The following is a 10,239-nucleotide window of genomic DNA, read 5'->3' as shown; positions in this document are numbered from 1 at the left end:
CCTTACTCCTATGAACAGTCTTGTAGCAAATTGTTAGTTTCCGTTTCACAAACGGAATTGTCAACAATGGAATGTTCGATAACTTCCTAAAACTGTTTTGACAGTCTAGTTTCTAAACACACAAAGAGTGCACCAATTAAATTTCATGAAATTCTAACTATTATGAAAATCGAGGTGAAAATGCATCAATAAAGGTTCGGTACCTACCTCGGTACCTACGGGTGTTCATTCGCATACAAACATTTTTGTTGTCCAAATATGTATACCACTATACCAGTAAGTTCAATTCAACATTTGGATAGCGTAAAGTATACACTTTCAGTGATGACGACTGTGGAATGCGAACTTGAGAAGTAATTAACTTTCATATGTAAATGTCTGAATTAAGTATGTTATTAAAGTATTGGCATTAACGCAATCTATTAAATGAGTACAGACGTTTATTTATGTAATTCGCCACTTGTATACTTTAAAACACTTTTTATGAGATAAACGAAAATTATTCAACAACTCCAAAATACATTTTAATAGAGCACGAACCCTAATAGTCCGAGAGCTGGTGGACATTTTTTGGTAGGCATTTGAGGCACGCTGAAAACTTGCCCAATACTTCTCCAATAATACCCAAACACAGAAATGCGGACCTGGCTGAGGAGTGGCGGAGCTAACACTGCCAGGGGCCTTCAAAGTTTGAAAAAAACAATGTCATTGATTTGTGAATCAATTTCAGACATACACTAAAACCGAGACTAAAACGCTACAACAACTATCAAGTATGCGAAATCGATAAAAAATCTTGTCTGAAATTGATTGACAAATCGATGACGCAGGCCCAAGAGACTCTTGATTTGAAGTGTATACTGGCCGCAATAAATACATGAACACCTAGTGTACTTTGATCACTTTTTACGAAAGTTTCAGGAGAATTGTCTTTATGTCGCATGTCGGCATAAGAAACGATAAAAATTTTAACATGATACAATTACAACTAAATCAGACGACACTGTGTAGATCATCCACTACTTCATACGCATTCAGATACTCGACTGGGCATACATTCTTTTTTCAAACTTTGAAGGCGCCTGGCAAGGTGTTAGCCCCGCGTCTCCTCAGCCAGGTCTGCATTTCTGTGTTTGGGTATTATTTGAGAAGTGGTGGACAAGTTTTCAGCGTGCCTCAAATACTTACCCAAAAATGTCCACCAGCTCTCGGACTATTAGGGTTCCTACTATAAGTACTGTTTGTTTGCAATTGTATTATAGTATATTGGAAGACAAGTGTTACAATGCGATCTATTGTAATACGACACTCGTGCTACAAGATGGGCGTATTACAATAAAGCATTGTATGTAACACGTGTGTTTCATACTATTTTTTCTATTTCGGTGCTTTCATTTAATTAAAAAGTAATTATCAAAAACTACAAAAAACTTTAGAATTAATGTCTTTAAGTTGGCAACACCTTTTACGTTGACAAATTTTAAGTTGGCAGCGTAGATAAACACAACACTGACATTTGGAAACTTTATTTTTGTGGATGTGTAAACTTTTGGTTTAATTTCAACTAATAACGTCCATGTACTCCCCCTGTAAGACGGCAAGCCTGATGGATTAAGTACCTTTACCTTGCCTAGGTAACCTCTAAAGTCACTCATTATAATTATAAATAACAATTATATTACTTTTATTGTTAACTTATCTACACATGACAAGAATAACTACAATCATTCACGAAAACGCTGCTTAATTTCACAATGCAATACACCGATCTATTGAACATATTATTGTAGCAAAATGATCGCATTGTATTACAATTTACATACATATATACAATCTCAATATAAAAGTAGCGGACAGAAACTAAGGAATTCTGCCAAGTTCCCCTACGAAGAAAATGATGAATTACAAGAGCAGCTTGAAATTGACTAATTTTAAAGATAGATACGAGCGAGGATACGAGGATAGATAACAATATTAACAATGTTTCTCGAAGCGAAAGCAAAAAGATTACCAAAACTAAGAGAGATGCATTTAGGTACATTTGAAGGTACACTTATGAACTCGCTTATGAATAATGGACATTGTGTTATGCTTGATCCGAGGCTTGATCTGTCAAATATTTGTGACTTAAAATAAATAACGTGATATGAGTTGTATCATCCTAATATTAACCTAGTTAATATTGACTTAAAATTTAACAAATCTAGAGACTCGGTGGCCTCGATTAACTTCTGAGAACTCCAAAGAATTTATTATACAAATTTTGATCAACACCTGAAATAATTCTTGGACACCAGTACAAAAAATCTGACATCAAAACTCCATCTAAGTTATGCAAAGATAAAGGATCCGAACAAACACAGATTACTTAATTGATTGGCAACATTTGATAAGCCGAAGAATGGCCGGCTCAAATAGATTTCAAAGCGACTCCACTTCTTTCCCATTTCTGAAAAATAACATTCCGAAGTCTTACCTAAAATACAAGAAATGCATTGTTAGTCAACCGGACCTTCTCCAGTCCAGAAAGTATGTAAAGGTCCTGTATACGATAACCTTAGGCTAAAGTTGTATTTCCAGATAAATGCAGCTAAGTAATTTTACACTCCGGCATTTACCTCTGCACAGACGCAACAGTTAAAAGATATTAAAAAAGGCCTATTCGTACACAAAGAATTGAAGTCGCTAATCAATCTGAATGAGTTTAAACATCGAGTGAACATTAGCAAATGGCTAGCCGGTGTCTCTATACATGCTAAGGGTGTCTGTAGCTTCAACTTTGAAGTCGCACATCTCAAAATCTTTCAAATATGTTCTTAGAATGTTCTCGAGCGCTCAAGGAGGCTTTAGATGTTCGCGAACAAACATTTCATATTTCTAGAATTACGTCACATCCGCCTTCCTTCTTTATCGCCGATGACTCATCTTTCATGGCGCCTCGATGCCTATCGAGATTTCTGGAATGTTCGTTACAGTAGATTGGTATCTTTTCCCTGACGATTGCACTAGTTCTGCGTTCCTAACGAAATTGGCCAAAAATTGACCACGACAGCAAGAACACATAAGTTAGTTGAGGTTATTTGTGCATTATAGCAATACATTGTGCAGTTTCCGCGACGAAATTATTAAATAAATGAAGATTGTATTCTATAAACTTAACCTAAAGGGAACTATGGCAGGAAAAGCATAAAATGTAATTCATGTGCGCCAAGCCAATGTATTTTGCCGTTTCGATATTTGTATCGTAGAGATTGCACTTTCCAGTGTTGAGAGCTCGCCCCTCGCACTGACGAACGGACGAAAAAACGACCGCATAAATGTATTTCATTGTTTCAAAACTGCGCTAAAAACTGAGGCGCCGAGAGAACGAGAAATTGGTACTACATTTATAACTACGTGAGTATTTGAAAGATCTCGTGAAGGTGAAATACAGAACTTTTGCTAAAATCGCCCTACTACTGTAGAACTATTATGAATAGGGATTTCCAAATTTTCAATAATGAATTACAAACACGTAAAGTCCACAAACGCTCAAATCCTCGGTTCTAACATTTCAGTTTGTTGTAGCTAACTTGTAATCAGTTACCGAACTAGGTAATCAGCAGTATAAGCAATTACTAACATGCAATCTCGCATGCAATTTTTAATGCTAACGTTTCAGGACTATTTTATTTCGATTACTGTTTGACAACGTACCAAAGATGTTTGCATTATAACTCCACAACTGGAAGCAGTGTCGTAGCGTAGCACGTTGGCGTCCGGGGCACAATCAAGGTTTGTCGCCCTATATACATATTTTAGGAGCGGATGAACATTTTGAGTTCTCTATCGTTTATTAAAAAAAAAGAGTTACAATTTCTTATTCTATTCTGAATTTGAGTACTTTTAGAGCCAGCGATTGTTTACGGGGAAAGGGGAATTCACCTCTTGACATTAAATCTATAAGCTTTCGTTTGATACCTATATGATCCACGTAGCAGATAAACAACACACTACAATAAAGACAGACAGACAGAAAACAGCATACAGTGGCACCACGCTCAGAAAGTCCCTGACAGGGCGTGTCCGAGGGCGCTGGAAATATAGACCGTACATTCTGATGCAAAATTTAAAAACACTTTAAGGGAGAGAAATTTACCTTACCAGATCGTAAATCCAAGCTACGCTACATGTGTCTTGAAAAAGACGAGTTTGTATAAAACTGGAGACGGAAAACGTAAAATAAAGCAAATACAAGAAGCAAAGTGTAAACTAAACTAACGTGAAGCGTCAACTGTCAAAACGGAATAATTAAGAATTATGGCGCGGAATGTATCGCGTCGTTTTGCAGACTTGCTATTGGCCAGCCTGAATTATTTCAAAATTAGTTCGCATATTTTCCGGGGCTCTTATGAGCATGGTGGCACTGTATTTTTGGCGCATTTTTGAAAAATATACGCTCATTATATTCGTTATGGCTGGCTGGCCGGCTGTCCGAGTGAGATCTCAGCAACTACAACAGCTAGAGACTTCAAATGTTCACTAAAAGCTTTCTGCTATAGTGTAGATGTGTAGGCTCCAGTCTATTTTGAGTTAGGTTACTTCTGAGATCGATAATTTAAGAAAATAATTTCGATATGGTTTTCGAAGGTGCTCTAATTTTACCGTTAGATAGCGCTACCAGTATAAAAACTTAATTATTTACATTGTGATTTGTTTTATAAAATTACGTACCCGCAATTGAAATTAAATAAAATTAATCAATTCACGCAGCCAAAATTACTCGCGAGATCGATAATTTTAAACTTCGCTAATAAAATACTGACCTGTATTACCAAAAATGCGCTTGCTGATTTACAACTTGTTTCATTTTTTTTTGTAATGCGGTAAAAAGGATATACCCGAAACTACTTCTGAAGTCGAATTAGAAACGCAAGAATCAAAGAAAATAATGATATTTGAATTGCTTGATAGATATTGCATTTAAAAGATTGGAGTATTGGGAACAGAAGTCTTTTCGTTATGTATTTTCGCCTCAGTGTTTGTCTAGTGGCACCCTGGGCGTACTGCCCCCCCCCACCCCACCCCACGCCACTGACTGGAAGTGTGTGCGAAACTACACACTAATCTTTTGTACTCCAAATAATAGTATATTAAAGCATAAGTTGCAGAAGGCGCTAGAAAGGCCTTCTGCAACATATGCTTTATACTATTTTCTCTGTTGAGCATTTTAATTGTATTAAAAAAATTAACAATTCTGACATTTTCTGTAATAAATATTTCAATAAAAAAATTAAGTTGGCAACACCAACAATTTTTCAATAAAGAAATTAAGTTGGCTACGCTACATTTTGAAAAAATTCAATTTAACAAGCGCGTCAAATACGAATTTGTGCAGTATATTTTAGTTTTTTCAATAAAAAGTGAATAATGTGCGAAGAAATTCTTCCTTCCACTCCTCCAGAGCTTCGACAGTTAGCAGAAGAGACTGTTCATAATTTGCTACCAGGCAATAATTTCACAATTATTCTAAAAGTTTATAATAATTGTACATTTAGTGACAAAGATTAGTTTTGTAATTTTGTTAGGTTATAAAACCTCATTTGTATTAAATGTGGATTTCTCTAAGTACCTACACTGAATTTTCAATACCTAATGATTTCAGTTACCCGTATCGTTAATAACTGTAACATAATGTTATAACAATAAGTGAAATTAGTCCACATTTTACTAAACCGTTAAGATAAGTATTAACGTCTAAATCATCCAGGCAGAACTTTGAATTGAACATTCGCGTATATGATCAGCCTGGATGATTTAGACGAGCATGCCAACCACTGAATACCAAATGTTCTTAAAAATCTGTCAGTTGTGGAAAATAGTTACCAAAAATAGTGTTGCAATGAAACTCATTCCAGCACTATTTTTGATATCGGAATACTGTCATTATAAACGCAAAACAGAAAATATTTTTCTCGTTCTTTACACATGATATGTTTGTCATCTGAGATATCTTTCATTTCCTATATTTACGAAAACATCTGTTTGGAGTAGTTTGCATTTTAATCGGCCATAAACGTTTCACAACGACGCGGAGTTACGTCGTATATTCATCGATTGACATTTAAAAATGCCCCATAATAATTCTAATCAAAATGTTCGGCATACCGAAACGAAAATATTGAAGGTTGACCGACTACGATTTGATTACGTTATTAGCTTTGTACTCTGCGATACACTAATAACAAATTAGCGTTGACATGTTTATGCAAATGCGAGAAACTCAAACCTTAATAAATTTATAATCGCCACGGAACGCCTGTGATAGCGGATAATTTTATTTTAATTATATACAGCTATTTAAGATAACTGTTGGATAATACATAGATAATTAGCATCAGTTGGTCTATTATAAATGTTTATATTATAATTGGTTCGTAATTAAATAGCAAGAAGTTGGTTTTTTTCATAAATTAAAAATAGGTTTTTTCGGATGTAAGTATAGTAAATGAATGGTTTGGTCAATGACCGAGAATATATTTAGTGGGAAGCTTTTTATATTTATTCGACCTTAAACATGTTTGTATTTGTAATTTATTATGAAAATACGTTTGAAATTGAATGGTTTAGGTGTGACAAACTACAAATACATAACCAGAAATGGTAATTTGGAAAATTTATGTTGTACGAGTAGGTATACATATGTAACAGTATTTTATGTAGACTTACATATGTTTTACTTAATACTTTCAGCACAATTTCTTTTTATGGCGGCAATAATTTAATCGTTCGCAGCATTTTTTGTTTATGTTTATTAAGGTAGCCTCCCCTCCTCATGCAAAAAAGACACATAGATTAATAAGTATTTCAAACGCCGTTCGTGTGCGATGTATTCAACTGAAGAAAAAGTTGATATTGTCAATTGGTATAGTGCCGGAGCGTAAGAGCTTTATTTTCAAGCAACAATATTTCAACTAATTAATACGACAGCCAGATGTTTATTTGTTTTAAAAAGTTGTTTTGGATGCATAAAATTAGACTTCGTCACACACAATACTTTTTAGAGGCGCCTCTGCTCGGGGTAGTCGGTAGAATGCTCCAAACTGATCTAAGCTCGGATGTAAGGAAAACAGATAAAAAATTCTTACCTCAGCCCAGGTTCGAAGACCCGACCTCCAGCTATGTATCCCAACGGTCTACCACGGATCTACACAGTCAGCGTTTTTAGTTTAAAATATACAGGGTGTTCTATTAAAAATGAGGTTAGGTCCCATAACTTTTTTATGTTGAATTCGCTGTTCTAAATATAATACTTTTTGATAGAATTTGATTTGTTTTATAGCAGATATTCCATGGCATGACGGATATTGGCGTAGTTTTTGTATTATAAAATTCCATGGCATCGCAGATTATTGAAAAAGATGCGGGTTTTATTTTTCGAATTTTCCGTCTTTGTTGTGCAAAAAATTGAAAACTAATACGGTTGATTGGCGTAAAAAATTTTTTTCTACAAAAAACTTTAATAGAGTTTTGCTCCAAAATAATTTGGGGAGCCAATAATCGCATGTTATGAATTTTACATTGAAATCTCTATGATACGTTACGCAAGTCACCACCCTGCATAAAGCAGTCTATGACGCCCAAGGGCATAATGGATTGCCATTTAATTATGCCCTCAAACGGCCTGTCAAATATACTGACGGAGTTATATTATGTAATAAAAAGATGCTCCAGAGAAATATTTCATTTCAATTTTCAACAGAGTAATATTTTCTTGGAAATAACTACGATAAATGTTCGAAGTGTCCTCCTTCATTTTCTAGGCAATATCTACGCTAAAAGATTAATTTATTATAGGGTTTAATCCATTACATGTAGCAAGTATGCGATTTCTTAATTCTGGTGTATTTTCCAAGGTATTTTCTATTGCAACTTTATTGTACACCTTGGATTTAGGGTGATTCCAGAGCAAGCAAGAAATCATTCTGGTGAACGGTGAGGCCAATTTACAGGGCCGAATCTTCTTCATACTACGACTAGGATTTCGGAAACCTGTAACAGTCCTGTAAAAAATGGAGGGACCCCATTCATTTGGAAGCATACATTCTCAACAATCGAGTTCTGTAATTGGAGTGCGAAACAGTTCTACAAATATGGTGGAATTGAGATTCCCGTCAATAAGAACTGTCTATTATTCCCGCCCTAACCTACATTACGATCGTGTGTATTGATTGTAAACGCAGAGAGTATGAAGAAACTTTCCTTTATTTATGGCTTTACGGTTTAAAAATATTCAAATATTTCCCTAAAAGCAAATGTGAGAAGTGCCTACTTAAATATTTAGAAACAAGATTGATAGGCTTTTAACGGCATCATATCTTTATTTCTTGTCGTAAAATATGGTATAGCTTCTTCATTTCTATCTACGGGCTCCATACAAAACAGCAAAACCTATTATCAAATTCATCTGCTCTGCATTAATTTTGCGGGTATGCAAAGAGAATAAATCATTTAAAAAAAGTAAAATTAGTAGACAGGCATGAATGGATGGTTATTAATAGATTTGTCTACAACACAAATTGGATAAAGATATCGTGCTAAGCAACTTTCTATTTTTTAATGTTACAAACTATAAATAAACCGGTACACATACCCACACGACTTCGATTTAAATAACTTCATCTTTGTTGATAAATGTTATTATATTAGGTTCATTACTTTCCCTATATTTTTAACATATTGAACAATTTTTAATTTTCATTTATATGTAGGTAATTAATTGAATGGGCGTTTATCCGTCTACCAGATGTTTTATTCGATATATCATCTTATTTCTCACGATTCGAATCACCTACCAATTAATATACGTAGGTTGGCGAACGGCCGTTCGAAATGCTTCTGTGTTGTTTTGTTACCAAACAGGAAATGTTTGCAATTAACTATTTAAATAATATACGGTCGTGTTTCTTCTGTGTGAAGTTATGATTAGTAGAATATTTATTACTAATTTCATGCTGTTATTATCTCTTTATGAGTTCGTGTACGAATCTTTTAAGTAAAAATGTTGTGCGATTATTCAAGTGTAAAACGTGACACGAAGGCAACTATACTGTATTCAGAAAATAATGTTACTTTTCTCATTAGCGCTGGGGGTGTTCCCAATAGTATTGCGATAAATGGTATTATTGGATTTGCATCTTAAATGTATTGGAAAAACCGGATTTTTAAGGGCGAAAGTCGTATAAAACAATCCTTACGGCTTGTTTAAATGAATAGAACAATAAACACCAATCACCCAGCAGTCAGCAGTTCTCAACAAATTATAAATATTATACACCAATTTCGATACGAAGGTATAACGCTTGTCTTTAAATGGTAAAATAACGGTAATTTTACGTTCGTAAAATGCGCTAAAAACTTATACGATATTCAAATGGTACGTAATACATACCTGATATAATGTAATGATATGCAAATATGTACATAATGTGCTAGGGGTATTATCGTTATCACTTTCAATACAATAATCGCTTGTTTACCTCAGAAGTTAATTATATTTAGATTTGTACTTGTACCATAATGACTTCCTAATTATTGTAATCAATATTAATGTTTTATAAGTAAAAGAAAATAAGAAAATATTTGTTAATGTCTTTAGGAAGGGGTTCTATATATATTGCAACTGAATTGTTATACTCAGTTAGTTTCCTGTACAACCTGGTCAAAATGGACGCCACTGAGGCCAAACGTAAAATTTAGTTGAACGTGTATGATTATTTTGTAAAAGAAAAAAATCATGGTGGAGTAGGTACTTACTTCAGTAATGGCAGTTCAACAAAGAACAGCGGATGCGGTGCAAGTATCGAAACAAACAGTTGTGAGGACATGTGCTATGCGAGAGATTGCGGAAGTGATTTAAAAAGAAATCCATATCGCCGTTCTAAACCACGTAGGACGGACCTACTAGAAAATAAAAAGCATACCATCCGATATCTGATTTATGATATGTACGCAAATAAAGAGCACGTAACTCTAGATACTTTGTTGGCGGTGATAAAATTGAAAGACTTGTGTGATTTGGGCAGAACAAGCTTGTTCTATGCACTGAAAGAAATGGGCTTTAAATTTAAGATGACCAATAGCAGACGGGGTTCGTGTGAACAAAGTCATGTGGTTTCCATGCGGAATGTGTTTTTGCGAAAATACATCAGAAATCTCGAATCCGAAGTTCCGCATGATTTCGTTTTTTTAGAAGAAACC

This window comes from Photinus pyralis, unplaced genomic scaffold (genome assembly GCF_008802855.1).
Source record: "Photinus pyralis isolate 1611_PpyrPB1 unplaced genomic scaffold, Ppyr1.3 Ppyr1.4_unclustered_Scaffold693, whole genome shotgun sequence".
Taxonomy (NCBI): Eukaryota; Metazoa; Arthropoda; class Insecta; order Coleoptera; family Lampyridae; genus Photinus; species Photinus pyralis.
This window is presented reverse-complemented; position numbering follows the sequence as displayed.